The sequence below is a fragment of the Microcebus murinus genome, chromosome 18 (assembly GCF_040939455.1).
Source record: "Microcebus murinus isolate Inina chromosome 18, M.murinus_Inina_mat1.0, whole genome shotgun sequence".
NCBI lineage: Eukaryota > Metazoa > Chordata > Mammalia > Primates > Cheirogaleidae > Microcebus > Microcebus murinus.
This window is the reverse complement of record NC_134121.1, coordinates 4762234-4786132: the sequence shown is the minus strand read 5'-3', so window position 1 is coordinate 4786132 and position 23899 is coordinate 4762234. Positions and strand designations below refer to the sequence as shown.

Sequence of the window (23899 nt, the reverse complement as noted above, 5' to 3'; positions counted from 1 at the left end):
GTGCATAGTTTATACAATATCTCAAACTGAACACTAGATGGCAATGTTTATCCACTTTTATTTTTATTAAAGTTTTTTTGTTTTGTTTTGTTTTTTGTTTGTTTTTTTCCCCCCAGCAACTCAGAAGCTAAAGGAGAAACTAAGGGTTTTGGTCCTTGAAATTATTTGTAGGTCCTAGTCACTGAGAAAATTTTTTCTTGAAAAAGTATAATGATTTCTTCATTTTGCATACAGAATAAAGTTCTGTAGTCTGTCCCTGAAATGCTGTTCTCAGACTATTAATTGAGTCTAGCAAGAGAGGGATGCTATAGAAAATTAGCAGTGGATCTAGAAGAGAGAAAAACAAATTCCTAAAAAACTAAAAAAAAAAAAAATCCACATAATATATGGCAACATGAAAACACCTTGGAATATTTATTCTTGGGAATTAAATATTGAGGGGAGACAACAAATCATTTATTGCCGAATAAAAATTAATATGATGAAATTCTCTTTCTGATTTTGATTGATATTCAGAACTATTATAGAGAAATTCAGGTTAAAATTAAAAACACATTGATCAAAACAAATATGGCCTTCAACTTTATTCTAAGTGAACTTCCTTTATTAATTCCTACTTTCAGATCCACAACTAGTGCTGGGGAAAAGGATTGAGGGAAATTAGAATTCAGCACCTTCCCTTCTTCCTTTCCAGGGCTCATCTCCAACCTTGGACAGAGAGGAATCAGAAAGGGCCTCAGTTACTCTCCTAGAGACTAGTAGGCAACTTCGGGAGATCAGTTATTTTGGTTTCCAGTGAACACTTCCTTCCATTGGCATCAAAAGGGTTAAGTGGCAGTGAGTGATGCAGGAGTTCCCTGGAAAGAGCAGAAGGACTGATTAAATCTCTCCAGTGGGACTTTTAACTCCAAAATTGTTGTTCCATAGGAAATTTTAGGAACAACCTGCTTGTCAGACATAGAATTTGTGCTTTGTAATTTTAGTTTAGACAAAGTTAGTTTGAAAATTATATCTTGGTGCCTTAGGAATAGATTTCTTATTTTTTAGACTGGGTCTTGCTCTGTCTCCTGGGGTAGAGTGCAGTGGTGTCATCACAGCTCACTGCAACCTCAAACTCTTGGGCTTGAGCAATCCTCCTGCCTCAGCCTACCAAGTAGCTGAGATTACAAGCACGCACCACCACATCCATAAAGACAGTGTCTCACTCTTGGTCAGGCTGGTCTCAAACTCCTTTTTTCCAGTGATCCTCCCATCTCGGCCTCCCAAAGTGTTAGGATTACAGGCATGAGCCATCATGCCTGGCCAGGCATAGACTTTTAATAATTTATTTGGTTTCAGTATGTGCTTTGTATTTACTTTTTATTATTGTAATATTTGTTATATTATTGTAGCTCTCTTTTACCCTGTGAAATACGGGGGGAAAAAACAAAAAAAAAAAAAAAAAGAAGAAGAGATTTTAAACCTCTTTATCAGAATTATAGCAAAATACTAATGGGAAAAAGTAGAGAAAAACATTTCTTCTTGGCTAATTTAAGGGAATTGATGGCTGTAGTAAATATATATATGCTATAACTCATTGGAAATAAGACAGAGACAAACCTCCTACACTGAGTGACAATTATTCTTTCATAAATGTAGTACATTACTGAAGAAGGAAGGAAGGGAGGAAGAAAGAAAGATGAGGGAGAGAGGGAGGAAAGAAACAGGAAGGCAGGTAGCAAGTTCAGCTGAGTCAGAGCTTAATGCTCTAGCCAATATAGATAAAATTTTAAAAATAAAGACATAAATAATAGAAATACATGTACTTATGGAACTTGGTAACTTTTCTAGTTATAGCCTTTGGAAATACCATTCAATTTTTAAAAACTGTAATAATAGAATTAGAAAGAAATATAAGATTTTCACTTTCAGCTCTTTGGTGAAACCATCTCACTGTATACATATAGACAATAGACAAAACGCCTTTTTAAAAAGTTGGACAAGAGGCAGTACCACCTGTCACAATGAGAAAGGAAACGAGATGAGTTGGCTTTCTTCAGAGAAGCAATTCCAAACAATGGACACAGAGAAGTGAGGCACCCAAACAGAGTCTAGCAGCCTCAGTGACTTGAAGAGGCAGAAATCAGAGTTTTGGGCTGAAGTGGCTCAAAGCTATAAAGCAGAGTTCTAGAAAAAAAAGGAAACTATGCAAAAAAGACTCCACAAGCATGCATGTTTGGCCCCTCTAAGCTGTCCTAGTTCTTTGGCCCCTCTTGTGTAAAGTAAAAGTACACAGAACACTGAAGGAACAACCTGGAGTTGTAAGATGAACAATTCCCAGAGCTAATATACGGTAAGAACATTTCTGAGCTCTGAACAGCCAAGACAAAGACTCTTTGTCCTTCATATCCAGGACATTGAATGGGGAAGTCAGAGTGGTGAACTATTCACAGATTAAAGGTCATCCTAGACTAGTTATATAAAAACTTTTAAGAAGGGCTAAAAAGGATCAAATTCTTTTCTAATTAGCTTAACTGTCTATAAAATACGAAATTAAACATTCTTAAAAGGAAGATAATTAAATCTATACACTTGACAATGTAAATTAACAATATAGGATATCTGATTTAAAAACATGAAAAGAAGAAAAAAGTACCCCATTGCAAAAAAAGTGAATATACAGAAACTCCGAGAAGATCAAGATTATGAAATTATCAAAAAACTATGTTTGAAGAACTGCTAAACCTATGTATAACAACTTAAAGAAAAACATAAACACAATGAGAAAAGCAATGAAATATCTTAAACACTATATGAAACTTTAGTGAAAAACTAAAACATAAAATAAAACTTTTCTAGATGTGATCAATATCAGAATAAGCAGCGTAGAAGAAAATATTGGTGATTAAGAAGATACAGCAATAGATTCAACTACAATTAAGTAAAGATAGCCTAAAAGAGACTGAATAAGGTTAACAGAGAAAGGAATTGTGAAATAATATCAAGTTTCTTACATATAAGTAACAGCAGTCTCAGAAGGAAAGGAGAGAGTAGTGAGAAAAATTATTTGAATTAACAAAGGAGATTCATGTCCTCAAACCACAGACATGTATTCTCAGCCTGATCCCGAACACTCTTCCCTTTTCCTCTTTTCTGGTAGAATACAGGGAAGGATATATAATCATTGATAGAAGCTATGATAGTGACACAGAGAATCTGAATCTATTTAAAATGTAAAATAATCTAATCACTTAAGCAGCATTTCACCATCATTTAATTGATTTTTGGTAGTGTTAAATTCTGAAATCCTAGAGTCTCAAAGTGTTCCTTGTCCATTAAACAATAAGGGTATTAAAATTTTTAATCCAGTTTTATTGAGTTAGAACTTTGATAGGATGATCCCCCAATTTAAGTGTAAATTTGAGTGTTGACAAATGTATATACTATAATGTAACCATTAAAGAAGTCAAATATAGAATATTTCTCTCACCCCACATTGTCCCTCATGGCCACTGCAGCCCATCTCTCTTTCCCACCTTGGCCTCTGATAACCACTGATCTGCTTTTTGTCTTCATAATTTAGCCCTTTTAGAATTTTATGTAATTTAATCATAAAATATGTAGTTTTGTGTCTGGCATCTTTTACTTAACGTAAGACATTTGAGATTCATCAGTAGTCTTCTTTTTTTTTAGTGCTGAGTACTATTTTGTCATATTATACAGCATACTCTATGTATCCATTTACCACTTGTTAAACATTTGGATTATTTCTATTTTTAGGCTATTATGAATATTGTTTTAAATATTCAAGTTCAAACCTTTTATGGAAATTAGTCTTAATTTTTATTAAGTAAATATCTAGAAAGGGGATTGTTCAATTATAAATGTAGTGGTATCTATGTGAAAACAACAGCTAGACTCTCTTTCTTAAATGGCTATACATTTCATATTGTCTTCAGACAATTTTACATTGTTTCCATGTGGATCTGTTTCTGGATTTTATATCCTGTTCCATTTAACAATTCTCTGCCATTATGGAAAAACTACATTATCTTGATTTCATTAGTATTATAGAAAGTATTGGTATCAAGTAATGATAGTCATTCAACTTTGTTCTTCCTTTAAAAAAATTGTTTTGATTACTTAATTATCTTTGAATTTCTGTTAAAAATTATCTTATTGATATCCATAAAACACAATTCTCTGGATTTTAAAAGAAATTGCAGGTCAACGTCTTAGCCATATTGAGTTTTCAAATCCATAGACATGCCACTTCTCTTTATTTAGATGTCATCTTTACTATTTCTCTATGTTTTATAGTTTCTTTTCCACAAATTTGCCAACATTTTTAAAATCCCTAAGCATTTTTGATGCATCTATAAGTGGTAACTTTAATTTCAATGTTTAATTGTTCACGATAGCACAGAAATGGTAATCTTGTGTCCTGTGATCTTACTCACTTATTTGTTCTAGTAGTCGTTTTGTAGATTTCTTATAATTTTCTACATGAAAAATAATGTTGTTTGTGAATAATAACAGTTTTATTTCACTCTTTTCTATCTATGTGCCTTTTATTCCTTGTTGCCTTATTGCACTGGCTAAGACCTCCATGGAAATGTTAAATAGAAGAGGTAAGAGTGGACATCGTGGCCTTGATATGCTTGACTTAATCTGGAGATTTTTCAGAAATAACCTTTATCACATTAAGCAAGTTCCTTTCATCCGTGTGTTGCTGAGATGACTAATAGTAAGTGTCTGTTTAATTTGCTAAGTTTTTTTCTGCATATAGTAAAATGACCACATGGGTTTTTTTGGGGTTTTTTTGGTTTGTTTGTTTTGTTTTGTAGTCTATTATAGTGATTTGAATTGATAGATCTCCAAATATTATATAAACTTTACATTCCTGAGATAAAGCCCACTTGATCATGATGTGTGGTCCTTTAAATACATATTTATAAATTTACTAAAATTTTAAAAGTTGATGACTTCTGCATTTATATTCAGTTTTCCTTTCTTGTAATACCTTTGTCTGGTTTTAATATCAGGGTAATTCTGGTACTATAAAATGAGACAAAATGTATCATTCTCTGTATTTTGAAAGAGTTTTTATAGAATTCTTATGATTTGCCATCAATTAGTAAAATTCATCACTGAAGCCATCATGGGTTGGATTTTTTTTGTTTAGTGGCAAATTCAATTTATATATATCTATGTGGTGCTGTGTGTGAACTGTATTTTTTGAGTGAATTTTGACAGTTTGTATTTTTTAGGAAATTTGTTCATTTGATCTGGTTTACCAAATTTATTGCAATAAAGGTATTTATAATATTTCTTATTATCCTTTTAATATTAACAGGATTTATAGTTTATCCTCTCTTATAGCCTTGATATTGTTACTTTGTGTCTTTTTTTTTTTTTTTTTTTTTTTTTTTTTTTTTTTTTTTTTTTTTTTGAGACAGAGTCTCACTTTGTTGCCCGGGCTAGAGTGAGTGCCGTGGCGTCAGCCTAGCTCACAGCAACCTCAATCTCCTGGGCTCGAGTGATCCTTCTGCCTCAGCCTCCCGGGTAGCTGGGACTACAGGCATGCGCCACCATGCCCGGCTAATTTTTTTTTTTATATATATCAGTTGGCCAATTAATTCCTTTCTATTTATAGTAGAGACGGGGTCTCGCTCAGGCTGGTTTTGAACTCCTGACCTTGAGCAATCCGCCCGCCTCGGCCTCCCAAGAGCTAGGATTACAGGCGTGAGCCACAGCGCCCGGCCATACTTTGTGTCTTTTTAACAGGTTAATCTGGCAGAGCTTTATCACTTTTTAAGTAAGCTATTCAAATAACCAGTACTTGAAACGCTGGAAGCAGCTTAGATGAATGATTTAAGACATTTATTCTTTTTTCTCTATGTACCAATTTAGCTTTACTCCACAGATTTTATTTTGTGAATAATATACACTGAAATATATGGAAATATTTATTTATTTGTTTCCCCTTGTGATTGCTTCCCTAAATCATGGGTTATTTAAAAATATGTTGTTTATTTTTCAAATATTTATAGTTTTTTCAGATATGTGTCTATTTTTGATTTGTAATTGAATTTCTTTCTGGTCATAGAACATAATTTGTATGATTCTTATTACTTTATATTTACTGAGATGTGTTTTATCACTGAGAATATAATCTATATTGGTGAATATTGTATATATACTTGCAAATAATGTATATTATGTTATTAATTACATGGAGAACTCATTCAGTAAGTAACTATGAAGAACAGTTTTTTATTACTATTGTTCCAGCTTTTCATAGCCTTAATTATATTTTCTCTATTTGTCAATTAATTATTAAGAGAGGAGTATTGAAATACCCAAATGAAATTTTGGATTTATATGTTTCTCTTTTTGGTTCATGTATTCTAAATCTATGTTACCGTGTGCAAATACCCCTTTACAATTGTTATGTCTTTCTGTTATTTTTATTCCTTGATTATGAAACATATCTCCTTATTCCTGGCAGTAGTCCTTGTTCCCAAGTCTATTTTCTCTGACATTAGAATAACTGCTGCAGCTTTTTAATGCATATTTAATGGTACATCTTTTACCATCTGTTTACTATTAGCAAAATTTTTCTTTGTATTTAAAATAATTTTATGTAGGACATATAGCTATTTATATATTTTTTAAAAATCCATTTTGGTAATTTCTGTATTTAAATTGGAAAAAGACCATTTACATATAATTAAATTACCAAATCTTTAATGTCTATTTAAATCTAGCAGCTTAAGATTTTTAAAATTTTCATATCTTCTTTCTTTCTTGTTTTTATCCAGTGCTTTATTATTCTTATTATTTGAATATTTTTACTATTTAGTTTTACTTCTACCATTGAATTTTAGCTCGACTTTATCTTATTTTATTTATATTGTATATATTTAAGTTTTACAAAATGATGTCTTAATATACAAAAACATACTGAAATGATTTTTTAGTTTCTACTTAAGGATTTATCATATATATTTTTAGTGTTACACTAATAACTATACCACTTCTCATATGTTTTTAGACGTTACTATTATAGACTTCTGTTTCCCTTCCTATCCATGTAGTTATGGTTATCACATATACTACTTCAACGTATATTATAAATCACATAATAAATCTGTAGCATTATTTTTCTGTAAGTAATTTATTATCTCTTAAATAAATTATGATATGAGAAAAATATCTGTTATCTGCTAATCACTATGTTTACCCTCTCAGGTCTTTTTCATTCTTTTGTAGGTTCACATTTTCTTCTGGTATCATCTCTCTTCTGCAAAAAATATGTCATAATCATTTACTTTTTTGTTTGTTTTTGCTAGTGCAAGGTCTCATGGAGACAAACTCTCACAGATTTTGTTTTTGAAACACATTTTACTGAATATAAAATCCTAAGTTGACTTTTTCAGTACTTTAAATATGCTTCTCCAGTGTCTTTTGAGCTACATATTTTCTGATTACAAAAGTTTTTATTCTTTTATTCTTGTGTTTATTCCTTGTCATGAAATATATTTATCCCTCCTACCTTACACAGTCCTTCTAAAGTTGTATCTTTGTCACTTGTTTTCAGAAATTTGATTATGGTGTGCCTGGTGGTTTATTTTCTATTTTATTCTTCAGTATTCTTGGATTTATAAGATTATGTTTTTCATTACATTTAGATAATTATTGGTCACTGTTTATTGACTTTTTCTTCTTTTTCCATGTCTCTCTTTTACTCCTGGGACTACAATGGGACATATATTAGATAACTTGACATTTTTTCCATAGGTCACAATGCTTTGCTCATTTTTACCAGATTTCTCTCCCTGCCTCCCTCCCTTCTTTACCTCCTTCCTCCCTCCCTTCCTTCTTTCCTTCCTTTCTTTCTCTTTTTTCCTTCCTTCCTTCTTTTCTTTGTTTCTTTCTTTCCCTCTCTGTCTTTCTGTAATTTGTTTTGAATAGTTGCTGTTTTCTGTGTACTTATGTTTACTGAAGTTTTCTTCACCAGTGCTTCATCTGCTATGAATCTCACAGCATTTCATATAATATATTGATTTTTTATCTCTACTAGTTTGACTTATGTCTTTTTAAATATCTTTTATATTTTCTTCATATGTCTTTTGTTTTCCTCTGTTTTCTAAGGACATACAAAGCATTTGTATAATTTATATTTTAATATATTTGTGGTCAAAATTTGTGAAGAGAATGATATTTTATACCACTTGCAAGTGAACAAATTTCTTTGACACAGTTTTATGGATGATTGCAGAAGATACGATACTCGTGGGGCCTAAACAATGGACAGCGTAGCACTCACAGAAACAGCAGCAGCCAGAATGCTGGCATTTGCACCTTGGTTTTTCAATCCCCAATGCCCATAGGTCAATGCAAAGATGGTTTCGTGATACCTGTACACAGAATATGTTGCATTGCAGGAGAGGAGAGTTAGGGAGCCTGAATGTCTTACAATGGACGGTAAGCATTCCATCCTTTTGCCCCATATGGAGACATTGTCTTTACTATTCTGGGCATTAAATGATGCCTGCATTTTGTTCTGTAGGAAGACACTACCTGTTTTTATTTTAAGTGATAAGCAGACCTACAATTTGATCTGAAGTGAGAAAATGTCTTTATCACCAAGGCTATTCTTAAAATAGCCTTGGCTATCACCAACATTCTTAAAAACATAATCAGACAAAAGATTGGTCAGTGAACCTTACTCATAAGATATACAAAAATGTTAGGGCCACATGGAGAAGAGAATTATTCCCCAGTACTGCCTGCTAATTCCATTTTCTCTGTAATTTCTAGAACTTTGTATTTGCTAATTTTTCTCTCTATGGGCCATATTTTTTTCTAACTTTTTTCAATGCCAGGCAATTTTTTATTAGATGCCATAGATGCCGGAAGTTGATTGAATCATAGGATGCTTGAGGGTGTTTGTTTTTGTTTTTTTTTTGAGACAGAGTCTCACTTGTTGACCAGGCTAGAGCGAGTGCCGTGGCGTCAGCCTCGCTCACAGCAACCTCAAACTCCTGGGAAGGAGGAAAGGATTAATTTCAGTGGATGCATCAACTGGGAGGGGGAGGTTATGAATTGCCTCAAATCCACCTGCCTGACCAACAGGATCACAGGGTTTTTCTGCTGGTGAAATGAACAATGCAGGAGGGGAGTGAGCATCGTTGTGTGTTTGGGGCGGAGTGCAGGGCACGCAAGCACAGTGAGAAATCATGCCAGTACATATGTCCCATGATCAAAAAATGGCAGATAAGTCCCTCCCAGGATGAGGATTTTAGTATTATAATGAGCTAGGGGTTAATATTGGTCATTCTTTCAGCCTTGTGTGCAGGCCCGGTGGGTCTTTGGGCACAGTTGTGGTGGGGCATCGCTTATCTTGTCTTCCCTGGACAAGTAGGTGGTGTGAGGCTTTGTAGGGTATTCTGCCATTCCTGGCCAAAAAAAAAACACTCAATAGAGAATGCATCAGAGCAACGGAAAGTTACAAAGTTCTGCTCAGCAAATTTAACTGAAGAGTTTTCTATTTTCTGCCTAATTTGAAACTGTGTAGCTGCTGTTATGAGGGCTGAGATAAATCTTGCTGTCGGCCTCACTTAGAGCTGCTGGCCCCAGCCATAATGTAAACACTGAAAACGCATTTGAAATATGAGAGAACTAAAAACACTATCATTATTGAGAAAACATTTTTTGTGCCTGTGGAACCGGTTACAGAAGTTTCCTATCAAGCATGAACAGATTAGAAAGCAAATGGCGCAAGAGGAATTTTCTGCACATTTCAAAAGCTTTTTTGTGTGTGCAGTTTATTTCTCTTGCGTCTATGAACGCTGATCTCTGCCTCCCTAATCAGGCGAAAATTTGGATTTTCTGTTTGGTCTTTTTTCACTCTGTGTAGTGACGTGGAAGCTGCCTGCAGGCAGGAAGCTGATTTAATTTCAGAGCTCAACTCATCTCCTTTCCTTCTTTCCCTGGTCAAAGTCTTTTGCTGTCTATTTTCAGTGTGTGAAAACTTTTGTTTCATGTATTTTGTTTGGTTTTCTAGTTGTGTAAGATAGGAAATCTGGTTCCTGTTATTATTAGATCATGACCAGAAGCAAAGGTAATCAGAAAGGTTGTGCTTGTCTCCTGTCCTTTAGTTAACATCCAGCTTTGGACCAGGGTGACTTACATTCATTCCTCTATTTGTGACCCTTTAAATTCTAAATTTTAGTATGGCTGACTGTGACTTCAAAAGTAAATTTATGAGCTACAGAATGTAGCTATTTCTAGACAGAGGTGATATTTAAAATATACAACAGCAACTGGAAACAATATTTTTAACACAAAAACTCATTTTTCATGGCTGAATTATTATTTACACTAGAAATACAAAATCTAGAATGGAAAAACAAACACCACACACACTCACCATTAAACTGGAACTAATCAGTCAACACCCATTTGCACAGATGGAAATAACATTCAGCAGAAATCTAGCAGGAGGAAGGGGGAGAAGGGGATGGGTAAATTCACACCCAGGGGTACCATGCACACTATTGGGGGATGGAAACACTTACAGCTTTGACTCACAGGGCACAAAAGCAATTATGTAACCAATATGTTTGTACCCCAGTAATAGTACGAAATTTAAAAAATTAAAAATAAGGCCGGGCGCGGTGGCTCACGCCTGTAATCCTAGCACTTTGGGAGGCCGAGGCGGGAGGATTGCTCAAGGTCAGGAGTTCGAAACCAGCCTGAGCGAGACCCCGTCTCTACCAAAAATATAAAGAAATTAATTGACCAACTAAAAATATATATAAAAAAAATTAGCCGGGCATGGTGGCGCATGCCTGTAGTCCCAGCTACTAGGGAGGCTGAGGCAGTAGGATCGCTGAGCCCAGGAGTTTGAGGTTGCTGTGAGCCAGGCTGACGCCACGGCACTCACTCTAGCCTGGGCAACAAAGTGAGACTCTGTCTCAAAAAAAAAAATAAAATAAAATAAAAAAATAAATCTGAGGCCCGGAAGCGGACAGAGCGGGGCAAACATCAAACCGCGGAGCGTCCGTGCCTGTCTCCCGCACTTGCAGCCCTGCAGCCCTGCAGCCCTGCAGCCCTGCAGCCCTGCAGCCCTGCAGCCCTGCAGCCCTGCAGCCCTGCAGCCCTGCAGCCCTGCAGCCCTGCAGCCCTGCAGCCCTGCAGCCCTGCAGCCCTGCAGCCCTGCAGCCCTGCACAGCTTCCCTCTGCTGGAAATCTCTTGGCCCGTCCGCCCGCTCTTCCTGCCTTCGCCCCAGCTAAACGCCGCTTTTCACGTTTTTTAAATCTTTAAGCAGAGTTTTCCCAGCCCTAAAACCCTTGCCTGAGCTCCCGGGTGCATTCGCCGCCTAGCGCCACGCAAGGCCCCTGGTCGCCGCAGGACAGGAGCTGGCGAACGTCCCGCCACGCCACGCCCCGCATCCCCCCTCCCCCGCATCCCCCCCACCACGCCCTCCGCTCCCCGCGGCCCCCCACAGGCCCTCCCTCCATCCCCAAGGCCCCGCCCCGATCCCCACCCCCCTTTCCAGGCCCTACCCCCAGTCCCCGCCCTTCGCCCATCCCCGCGGCCGCGCCCCCCCCCCCCCCCCCCGCGCTCCCCGCTCCCCCTTTCCAGGCCCTCCACCCCGCTCCCTGCACCCCGGTTCCCAGGCCCTCCCCCCTCCAGCTCCCTGCTCCCGCCCAGGCCCTCCCCCCCTTGCCCCTTGGCTCCCAGGCCCTCCCCCTGCACCTCCCCCCTCTCCCTGCGGCCCCATCCCTCCCCGCGGCCCCCCCCACGCACTCTCCCCGTCCCCCAGACCCTCCCCTATGCCCCCTCCCGCTCCCCGCTTGCCCCCGCCCGCGCTCTCCCCGCCCCCCCAGATCCTCTCCTGCGCCCCCAGACCCTCCCCCCGCACCTCCCCCCCCCCCCCCCCCCCCCCCCGCCCCGCGCGGGCGCGCTCCCCAGCCGTGCGGGAGGCGCCGTCCTGGCCCTGGCGCGGCCCCTCGCGAAGTCTGGCCACTCCGCCGCTCTGGCAAAGGCCGCTCGCCCGGCCGAGCGCGCCGGGAGGAGGACAGGGGAGGAAAGAGAAACTGAGACGGCGGGGACAGAGGGTGGGGCCCGCAAAAGACGCGGCAGTGGAGGACGAGCGGGACGTCCCGAGGGGGCGGAGAGGCCGGTGCGGGACGTCCCGAGGGGGGCGCGGAGAGGCCGGTGCGGGACGTCCCGAGGGGGGGCGCGGAGAGGCCGGTGCGGGACGTCCCGAGGGGGGGCGCGGAGAGGCCGGTGCGGGACGTCCCGAGGGGGGCGCGGAGAGGCCGGTGCGGGACGTCCCGAGGGGGGCGCGGAGAGGCCGGTGCGGGACGTCCCGAGGGGGGGCGCGGAGAGGCCGGTGCGGGACGTCCCGAGGGGGGGCGCGGAGAGGCCGGTGCGGGACGTCCCGAGGGGGGGCGCGGAGAGGCCGGTGCGGGACGTCCCGAGGGGGGGCGCGGAGAGGCCGGTGCGGGACGTCCCGAGGGGGGGCGCGGAGAGGCCGGTGCGGGATCCTGCGGGATGCTGCCTTGGGAGCCCGCCAGAGGGAGCCTGGGGCGCGGCCTGGGGACAGGAGGCTGTGGCGGGAAGAGGGAGTTTAACAGGGAGGCGGAGATGTGTAAGGTCGGACAGTCTCCCGTGCGAGACGATGAAAAGATTGGAGAGAACCGCAAAGCAGCTGAAACGAGCTGCAAGAAGGGAGCAGAAGAGACACAAGAATGAACAGCAGGAGTGGAGAGACAGGAGAGAAGAGGGCAGGAATCAGAAGCCTAGGGGAAAGGGGAAGGGGAAGAGAAGGTGAGGACAGAGGTGATAAGGAGGGAGGGAGGGACAGTTAGGGAGGATGAAAGAGGGCCCGGGCCCAGATGAGAGCTGAGATGATTAGATTTGATGATTAAGTTATGACTTTCCCTGTTATCTAATAAATTTAAATTATAATCTAGTTGTTTAAATTACACAGATGAAGATGAGAGTTATGAGACTCTTGTCTGTAAGCCTGGTCCATGTCATAATTCCTGGCATCAGAGGCTGGCCTTGTCTTGCAGTCCCTGTTGAGCCTGAGGGCGGTGACTTGCTCTGGGACGCCCGCTTCCCTTTTCCTGGGATGGGCCTGGGGTGGGCGGTGACTTGCTCTGGGACACCTGCTTCCCTTTTCCTGGGATGGGCGCGGGGTGGGCGGTGACTTGCTCTGGGACGCCCGCTTCCCTTTACCTGGGATGGGCGTGGGGTGGGCGGTGACTTGCTCTGGGACACCTGCTTCCCTTTACCTGGGATGGGCGTGGGGTGGGCGGTGACTTGCTCTGGGACGCCCGCTTCCCTTTTCCTGGGATGGGCGTGGGGTGGGCGGTGACTTGCTCTGGGACGCCCGCTTCCCTTTTCCTGGGATGGGCGTGGGGTGGGCGGTGACTTGCTCTGGGACACCTGCTTCCCTTTACCTGGGATGGGCGTGGGGTGGGCGGTGACTTGCTCTGGGACGCCCGCTTCCCTTTACCTGGGATGGGCGTGGGGTGGGCGGTGACTTGCTCTGGGACGCCCGCTTCCCTTTTCCTGGGATGGGCGTGGGGTGGGCGGTGACTTGCTCTGGGACACCTGCTTCCCTTTACCTGGGATGGGCGTGGGGTGGGCGGTGACTTGCTCTGGGACACCTGCTTCCCTTTACCTGGGATGGGCGTGGGGTGGGCGGTGACTTGCTCTGGGACACCTGCTTCCCTTTTCCTGGGATGGGCGTGGGGTGGGCGGTGACTTGCTCTGGGACGCCCGCTTCCCTTTACCTGGGATGGGCGTGGGGTGGGCGGTGACTTGCTCTGGGACGCCTGCTTCCCTTTACCTGGGATGGGCGTGGGGTGGGCGGTGACTTGCTCTGGGACACCTGCTTCCCTTTTCCTGGGATGGGCGTGGGGTGGGCGGTGACTTGCTCTGGGACGCCCGCTTCCCTTTTCCTGGGATGGGCGTGGGGTGGGCGGTGACTTGCTCTGGGACGCCCGCTTCCCTTTACCTGGGATGGGCGTGGGGTGGGCGGTGACTTGCTCTGGGACGCCTGCTTCCCTTTACCTGGGATGGGCGTGGGGTGGGCGGTGACTTGCTCTGGGACACCTGCTTCCCTTTTCCTGGGATGGGCGTGGGGTGGGCGGTGACTTGCTCTGGGACGCCCGCTTCCCTTTTCCTGGGATGGGCGTGGGGTGGGCGGTGACTTGCTCTGGGACGCCTGCTTCCCTTTACCTGGGATGGGCGTGGGGTGGGCGGTGACTTGCTCTGGGACACCTGCTTCCCTTTACCTGGGATGGGCGTGGGGTGGGCGGTGACTTGCTCTGGGACACCTGCTTCCCTTTTCCTGGGATGGGCGTGGGGTGGGCGGTGACTTGCTCTGGGACGCCCGCTTCCCTTTACCTGGGATGGGCGTGGGGTGGGCGGTGACTTGCTCTGGGACGCCCGCTTCCCTTTTCCTGGGATGGGTGTGGGGTGGGCGGTGACTTGCTCTGGGACGCCCGCTTCCCTTTACCTGGGATGGGCCTGGGGTGGGCGGTGACTTGCTCTGGGACACCTGCTTCCCTTTTCCTGGGATGGGCGTGGGGTGGGCGGTGACTTGCTCTGGGACGCCCGCTTCCCTTTACCTGGGATGGGCGTGGGGTGGGCGGTGACTTGCTCTGGGACGCCCGCTTCCCTTTACCTGGGATGGGCGTGGGGTGGGCGGTGACTTGCTCTGGGACGCCCGCTTCCCTTTACCTGGGATGGGCGTGGGGTGGGCGGTGACTTGCTCTGGGACGCCCGCTTCCCTTTTCCTGGGATGGGCCTGGGGTGGGCGGTGACTTGCTCTGGGACACCCGCTTCCCTTTACCTGGGATGGGCGTGGGGTGGGCGGTGACTTGCTCTGGGACGCCCGCTTCCCTTTACCTGGGATGGGCGTGGGGTGGGCGGTGACTTGCTCTGGGACGCCCGCTTCCCTTTTCCTCGGATGGGTGTGGGGTGGGCGGTGACTTGCTCTGGGACGCCCGCTTCCCTTTACCTGGGATGGGCGTGGGGTGGGCGGTGACTTGCTCTGGGACGCCCGCTTCCCTTTTCCTCGGATGGGTGTGGGGTGGGCGGTGACTTGCTCTGGGACGCCCGCTTCCCTTTTCCTGGGATGGGTGTGGGGTGGGCGGTGACTTGCTCTGGGACGCCCGCTTCCCTTTACCTGGGATGGGCCTGGGGTGGGCGGTGACTTGCTCTGGGACACCTGCTTCCCTTTTCCTGGGATGGGCGTGGGGTGGGCGGTGACTTGCTCTGGGACGCCCGCTTCCCTTTACCTGGGATGGGCGTGGGGTGGGCGGTGACTTGCTCTGGGACGCCCGCTTCCCTTTACCTGGGATGGGCGTGGGGTGGGCGGTGACTTGCTCTGGGACGCCCGCTTCCCTTTACCTGGGATGGGCGTGGGGTGGGCGGTGACTTGCTCTGGGACGCCCGCTTCCCTTTTCCTGGGATGGGCCTGGGGTGGGCGGTGACTTGCTCTGGGACACCCGCTTCCCTTTACCTGGGATGGGCGTGGGGTGGGCGGTGACTTGCTCTGGGACGCCCGCTTCCCTTTACCTGGGATGGGCGTGGGGTGGGCGGTGACTTGCTCTGGGACGCCCGCTTCCCTTTTCCTCGGATGGGTGTGGGGTGGGCGGTGACTTGCTCTGGGACGCCCGCTTCCCTTTTCCTGGGATGGGCGTGGGGTGGGCGGTGACTTGCTCTGGGACGCCCGCTTCCCTTTTCCTGGGATGGGCGTGGGGTGGGCGGTGACTTGCTCTGGGACGCCCGCTTCCCTTTACCTGGGATGGGCGTGGGGTGGGCGGTGACTTGCTCTGGGACGCCCGCTTCCCTTTTCCTCGGATGGGTGTGGGGTGGGCGGTGACTTGCTCTGGGACGCCCGCTTCCCTTTTCCTGGGATGGGCGTGGGGTGGGCGGTGACTTGCTCTGGGACGCCCGCTTCCCTTTTCCGGGGATGGGCGTGGGGTGGGCGGTGACTTGCTCTGGGACGCCCGCTTCCCTTTTCCTGGGATGGGTGTGGGGTGGGCGGTGACTTGCTCTGGGACGCCCGCTTCCCTTTACCTGGGATGGGCGTGGGGTGGGCGGTGACTTGCTCTGGGACGCCCGCTTCCCTTTTCCTGGGATGGGCCTGGGGTGGGCGGTGACTTGCTCTGCCTCCTCCCGCCACCCGCCTGACTCTTGAGATCTCACTGTTGCTGAAGGTGAGAAACACATTCAACCACCTGAGTCTTGGGGCCATTCTGTGCATGTGGATTGTGGTCCCTAAGACATGTGAGCAGGGATACTGTCAGTCATCTTCCTCCAGGGCCCTTAACTGACATGTCACCTGTAGGCGCAGGGTGGCCCTGGCCCTGGCATTGTTGGAAAGGGGAGCCTCATAAGAGAAAACTGAGCTTACCTACTCACTGGAAAACAACAGAGTAGCAACAGCTGGGTTCCAAATTTTATGATGTGTGAGCTCATTTTCTTAGGTAATCCTTCCCAGGTGGGTTGTCTGGGCTCAGTCCTTGTCAACAAAACAGAAGTTTTAAAATAACTCTAATTTTCAACTTTGTTTTTCATTTCCATGTCATATTATTCAGTGTATCTTTGCTGACTCCGAGATTCCTGGTGGTCTTCATACCTATTCGTCAGTGGTCCCTTGATTTCGGGGGCACAGGTCGCCTATGTGCCGCTTTTTGGGAATGAAGGAAATGCCCCTGTGCCAGATCTACATAGGTGAAGGGCTTTGTCACCCGGAGACCACAGCCTTGAGACGGGGCACCTGGCATAGGAAGCAGAATGCAAAGATGCCTTTTTACCCTTTTGCCCCAACCAGTTCGGGAAGGTGCATTTTGGAGGGCAGAAGGAAAAGCTGCACTCGAGGAGCGTGGAGGGCTGGGCTGTGCGCTGTCCTCACCAGGACACCTCGTTCCAATGTGGACATCCAGGCTCCCGCGGTGGCGTGCTCTGCCGCCCTGGCCCAGTCCCCTCTGTCGTTTCTACTTACAGGGACGCTTTACTTCACACACTCAGCACTAGAGTGTGTGGAATAAAATGGTTAGAGCATCCTTAGCAACTGACACAGTTTATTAATATTTGCTTCTGTGACACCCATCCACCACGAACTCTGACATTAACCTTGACCTTAACCTTGATCATAACTGCCATGTTTGTGGTACATTTTCTTAATCAAATACTGTCTGATGCTAAAGTGGTAACTTTCCCCCCACTCAATCTATGGATTTTGGCCAAGGCACCAGATCTAAGCTTGCTTGGGTTTAGCCTGGTGTGCCCTCATGTACTATCTTTCATGCTGTCACCAGTAACTTTACACTTGGCTGCAGTAACTTGGCTGCAGTCCAAACCACCAGATCCCCAGAGTCCCGCGTCTTCCACCACAGCTTTCCCTGCTGTCTCCAGCCCAGTCCGATCTATCACCAGCGGCCCTCATTCTGACTTTGTTGCTGTATCCAGCCAGTGTTCTTAGGTCTTCACTTGTTTGCCCTCTTGGAAGATTTTTAAATTCGTATTTGTAATTTGTTTTGTCTAATTCTCAAAAAAAATAAAAAATAAAAACTGTCTCCCAAGAATTCTATACCCAGAAAAACTATATATTAAAGAGAAATAAAAATATTCCAGAAAAATAAAAATGAAGGCAATTTGTTGCAAGTAAAGATATTTTATAAGAAATACTAAAAGAGATTTTTTAGGCCAAAATAAATTGAGCCCAGACAATAATTTGAATGCATAAGAAAAACAAAGAATACCATTAAAGGTAATTATATAATTATAAAACAGTATAAATGAATTTTTTTCTTGCATTAACTGATTTTTAAAAGAAACTGTATAACAGTGTGTTTGTAATTTTATGGAGGCTATAGCATATAGAAATTTAATGTATTTGCCAATCACAGCACAGAGGAGATGAGTGGGAAGGAAGGTATATTGTGCTAAGCAAATGCTTCCAGATAATAACTTGAATTCACAAACAAGGAGAACCAAAACTGGGCAAAATTTTAACATCACAAATTTTTCAGTATATAATTGCCCTCTTCTTTCAGTTTATTTTAAATGAGCTTATTTCAGCTTATTTAAAATTTTAAAGAGATAACTATAAGAACATATTGTTGCATTTGTAGCTATACAGGTACAATAAATATAACATTAGTATAACAAAAAGGAGTAAAAGGGGAATAAAGCTATATAGGAACATTTCTATAAAAGAACATAGGGGTATAATTATGATATTTCAATACATGTATACATTGTACAATAATTTAATCATGGTATTATAATAGGTACAATTATGTGTCAATCAAAATTAAAAGTAAAAAGACAGATTTAGGAGAAAATCATTATACAAATTAAAATATGAGATGGTAAATATTCAAAGGGGGGGCAAAGTATTATTTTAAAACTTGATTATAACTAATTATATTATTAAAATTAGAGGCATTTTAAATTTGAATGGTTATATGCCAAACGCCAGAAATTAAATTTGGTTAAAACGGAAATAAGAGTTTTTCAGTAATTACAGTTTAGAAGGTAGAAATTAGCCATATTGATTCTGGGCATTGAATAGAACAGAGGCCACCAGTACCCAGGAATTGCTATGGTCTTGCCCCAGGGACTAACTTTATTTAACGCAGATACTTGAAGTTACAATCTTTTCCTGCTGGGATAAGCTATCTTATCCCTAGAGGGCCCCAACCTTGGACCATGTGGGGGAAGCCACAGCAAGTGAAACAATCTCCAGGGGCCTGTTCCTATGGCAAAAGAGCTGTTCCTTACAGAACCCAGCAAAAGGAGAGAGAAACTTCCCAAATCATGGTGCAACCTGCCCTGGCTCCCAAACCTGGGAGCATCAGATAACAGTTGCAGACAAGATAAGCTCTTCACAACCATTGGGTACTTAGGGAGTGTCTGCATAGATACAACACTCTTCTGGGAAGAAGTGTATCACCCAGATGAAATCTTTTAAATGCCTGATACTTCCAAACCCAACTGTGTCATGCATTCTCTTTCTCTCTGAGTTAGAAATGACTTATTTTTCAAGACTTGCCTATTTACAGAAGATTTTCAATTAACCAGAACCCATCTAATTAGAATCTTTGGTTAACTCGATAGTCCCCCCTTTGAATGAAGATTTTTAATAATTATAATAGCAAATATTTACATAGTACTTACCCTGTGCCAGGAACATGAGCAGATTCTATTACCCCACTTTACAGATAGAAAAACTGAGGCACAGAAATGTTAAGTAACTCATCTACAGATAGTAGCTATGGAGGTTTCAGTCTCAGGCAGCCTACATCCAGAGCCTTGGATGAAATTAGGTGCTTAGGAAATGAATATAGATTTGATTAACTGGGAGACTACCATTCTTTGGTTAGTCACTCTTTTTTTTTTTTTTTTTTGAGACAGAGTCTCGCTTTGTTGTCCAGGCTAGAGTGAGTGCCGTGGCGTCAGCCTAGCTCACAGCAACCTCACACTCCTGGGCTCGAGCGATCCTTCTGCCTCAGCCTCCCGAGTAGCTGGGACTACAGGCATGCGCCACCATGCCCGGCTGATTTTTTATATACATATCAGTTGGCCAATTAATTTATTTCTATTTTTATAGTAGAGACGGGGTCTCGCTCTTGCTCAGGCTGGTTTTGAACTCCTGACCTTGAGCAATCCGCCCGCCTCGGCCTCCCAGAGAGCTAGGATTACAGGCGTGAGCCACCGCGCCCGGCCTGGTTAGTCACTCTTGTACCATAAGCTCAATGAACTTAATGTTTGTTTCCCCAAAATTCATGTTGAAACCCTAACCCCCAGTATGATGGTGTTAGAAGACAGGGATGTTGAGAGTTAATTAGGTCATGAAGGTGGCACCTTCATGAATGGGATTAGTGGCCTTATGAAAGTGACCTCAGAGAACTTTCCCACCCTCTTTTCTAGCAAGTGGGAATTCGGTGAGAAGATGTCAGTCTGCAACCTGGAAGTGGGCCCTCACCAAGACCCTACCATGCTGGCACACTGATCTTAAACTTTCAGCCTCCAAAACAGTGAGAAATAAATTTCTGTTGTTTATACACCACCCAGGCTATGGTTCTTTGTAACAGCAGCCCAAACGGACTGAGACAATAAGTACACTGGAAATGTGAAGTCCATAAAAGACAAACATTTGGCCAGCTCTCTGATAAGGCTGAAACGTCCAGGTACAAAACCATGAGGCCAGCCTCTTCTGGAAGAAGTGGAGGAAGACAAGAAGAAGTTGCTAAAAGCTGGGCAGAGCACAGCCCCGGAATGACGCCTGCTCCAAGTCTTCCCAGCAGTCCCTGGGCCCCGCTGGCACCACACTTTGTCACAGACACAGGTTCCAGGACTACCCCTAGTCTGAAAGTCCTTACATTCTCCATGTGTGTCCTCTCAGGGCTGAGGATAGTGTCCTCTCACCCCACTGCTTGTATCCAAAGCCAGGACATTTGGGGACCAGAAAAAACCCTAATCCTTCCTCGTGTCTCTCCCTGCAGGTCCCAGGATGCAAATGTGAAAAACACATCTCAGAAACAGTCTTGCTTTCCTGAAGTTCTTAAGATTCGATAGGCCTATTAAACAATATCAGAGTTCTGGCTCATATTCATGGAGACTGGAAATGCACAGAGCCACCTTGCAATGTCCCCAGGTCACCCAATGTCCCTCAAAATGCCTCTTCCCCTTATGTCATGTTATGCACCAACTCCTGGTGTTTCTGGCCACCCCACACTACTGTCTGATTCAAGTGCTTTGTGGATGATTCTGCAGGAAAACTCAGCGATGGCAACTCCCCTGTGCTGCCACCCCCTTTTTACCTACTTTCCTCCATTCCAATTTTGATCATCAAGCTACACTTTCAGAGTTGACACTTTAGTTAAATGTCAATTTCCCAAATTGAAAATCTGCACAAATGGTTAAAACCAAAAGACAGTAAATAAAGATGGTCATACTCTACCTAGATGGTTACTTCCGTGGGGCATCCTTAGGAAAATGTTATTTCCAACACCTATTGGACTAAAATTACAGGGAATGTTTATCTTGGGTGACACCTCCCACTCAAAGATTTTTCTATAGAGATTCCTAGATCTCTGAAGCCCAGACAATGCACATCTCTGTCGTTATCTTCTCTGTAGTCTATGTTCCCCATTGTGCTTATTCTGTGATCTCTTCCTCCCCAAGCACACAGTTAATAACCAAGGATAAAGATACAAAGGCTTACAGGTGACCCTTGCATGATTCTAACTCAACTTAGGGAAAGCAAAGAATAGAGTTAGTTAGGCCTCCGATGTGCCCCTACACCATGGAACTACCCATTTGGCTGATACTATTTACTAAATTAAATTCTTTTCACACTGAATTGAACAGCTCTAGCATCAGCCAAGGCATGGACAGTGTAGTAGTTCTTATCAGTAACTAGGTTAGGTTCACTATAAGTTGTCAGGCCTTAGAATGGAACAGTCCCAGCCATAAAATGTTTACCTCCAACTACTCAAAATCATGGCCCTCTGTGATTGCTTTGAGTGCATAAGCTTGTCAGCAGCTGAACTGTTCCACTGGCTTATTTATTTCTGATTTTCAGCTCCTTTTGCAGCAAGAGAAGAAAGAAAGAATTTTAGCAACAATGGCTTCAACATCCCAAATTCTTCCTAAGATGATAGCAGTAAGAATTAAAATGCAATCTCATTAATGTTAGTCTATTCATGGACACAGGGATAAGCTCATTAGGGAGTTAGTGGCAACCCGCAAAGAAATGAACTGAGGATTCTTCTTTGGTAGGCCCCTGAGTTTTTGACCAGCCTTGCTGGGATTCCCTAGGTTCTAAATCAGCCACACCAGCCTCTGCAGAGATGTCCTGGAGTGCAGGAGCAGGTGGAGAACTACAATTAAAGCTCAAGTAAGATGCAAACACTAAGACCGTTTCAGTTCAAAGTGCTTCCCCACCCAGGCAGTTGATCAGGTGGGAGTAATTGAGGAGGGGGCGTGACAGGTGCTAGGCCCCAGCCTGATGAGACCAGGCCCAGACTCTGAGGATCTGCAAGGTGAGAGAGCATTGCTCATGCTCTTTTCAGCCTTGTTCAAGGAGCCACTGCATGGTCACCAGGTAACATGAACCAATGGCACACCTGGATGTGGGGCTTCCAAGCAGAAAACTGTCACATGGGCCAGACAGCCCTCCCTTCCTTCAACCCCTCGCAGATCCCCAACAATACTTGTTGACAGGCTTATTTGGAAAGATGATTTCCCCTACCCTGTGTCCAGTGTCCTAAGACATCAAAGGACATGGCCTTCTATGGGCATGTAGACAAGGCTGGGCGAGTAACGCCCACAACCCACCTGGCCTGGGGGTTAGGTTCCCCATTTAAATTGAGCCACGCACAGGCCGTGAAAGTAGCCTTTGCTCCTGCTGGCAGTGTGCACCCCAAAGCTGATTCAAGACCACGAGGAAGCTGGGGCTGCAAAGTGACTTTTCACCTTCATTTTCAAAGAGAAAGGGAGCTGAGCTACTCACGTGAACCCCACTCATCTAGGGCTGATAGACCTCAAAGAGAAAGAACCACAGAGTTCAGAAAGGTATGCCCCCACCTTGCCTGGCCTCCGCTATCCATCCACCTCCCTCACATCACCACCCCATGCATTCATCTGTTTCAAACTAAGGAAATGGCACTATTATTAACCTAAGTAGGAGTCCTTGACTGATTGACTGAGGAAAGTTAATTTCATTGAAATAAGCTTGACCTCTAGAACCCCAACTGTTAGCAGCTCGATCCTTGGCTCCCAATAAAAAAAGAAAGAAAGGGAGAGAGAATTCTGTAGTTTGCCTGGTTGCTAAGCAACCATGTCTGTCTGCCAACTGCGTCTGGTGGTCTTTGCTTGCATTTTGCTGCTGACTTTTACTCCGTAAATAATATATGCGAGCATGTTTATCCTCCTGTAAATGCCCAGGAAATAAAAAGTGATCAAGCCTTTTCACTGAAATTGTTCATCTGCCCAAAGCTTTTATCCACATCACTGGTGTGACTGACAATGTCGTGCCAGCAAGCTTCCTGCATTAGTTCTTGTTCTAGCATTGTACTCTTGGGCTTGCTTTCTTTAATAAAAGAAAAAGGGCTACAGTTTTATTTAAGCTTTCTATAGTCTGGCATTATAGCTCCCCAGTACCAATGGTTAAGATGTCATTTCTATTCCAGGAACATTTATTCTCCCAGTTGCTGTCAACTTTCTAGAGAAACTACCTTTCACATGATTTTTCCCCCCCAAAAACTTTGGTTTGCCTTTAGAACTAATCTGCAGGACAGAATCTGAATGAGTTATTTTTCCATTCTGGGAGACTTTCAGGAACCCCAAATGGTATACAATACCCTTAACACTGTTTCCCAAAGGGTATACCAAAGATCACTTATATCAAAATCAAAATTCAGGGGTCAGTACTAAGAATCTGCGTTATCAACCATCCTGCCTTCTGCCCCACCAGGTAATTTTGATATATGCTAAAGTTTGAGCACCACTGCCTGAAAGACCCTAAATGGTTTTATTTGCACAAATTAATGAATCTTGGGCAAATCTGCACTTTAAAATCAGAGAGGGGAGTTTGGTCATCCTCTTGCTGGGGAAGGGTGGCACCCCACTAGATAGAAGCCATGGTGACCCGTGGGGCTCGGCTGTGGACCGCACACACGGAAGGGCGAGCTTGCTGGAGAATTGTGTTGCTGGTAAACCTCTTTCTCCTTTTCCTTTAACTAAAGAGTTTGCCTTGACACTCAAGATTAGTGCCCAAAAGGATACATAGTGGGTAAAAGTTTCTTAAGTCACAAACTCAAAGGTAAGAAACTGTAACTTTTTCCCCTCTAAACAGGATTTAATTTC

General features: G+C 44.3%; 1 long non-coding RNA gene across 1 annotated transcript in view; it reads left to right on the top strand.

Moving 5' to 3' along the window:
- LOC105862006 (uncharacterized) overlaps positions 1 to 18246 on the top strand; it is a 30595-nt gene extending 12349 nt beyond the window's left edge. Inside the window, exon 3 of the long non-coding RNA XR_012913005.1 lies at positions 16618 to 18246. This is a non-coding gene — a long non-coding RNA (uncharacterized LOC105862006). The remainder of the gene's footprint in view (positions 1 to 16617) is intronic.
- The last annotated feature ends 5653 nt before the right edge of the window (positions 18247 to 23899 follow it).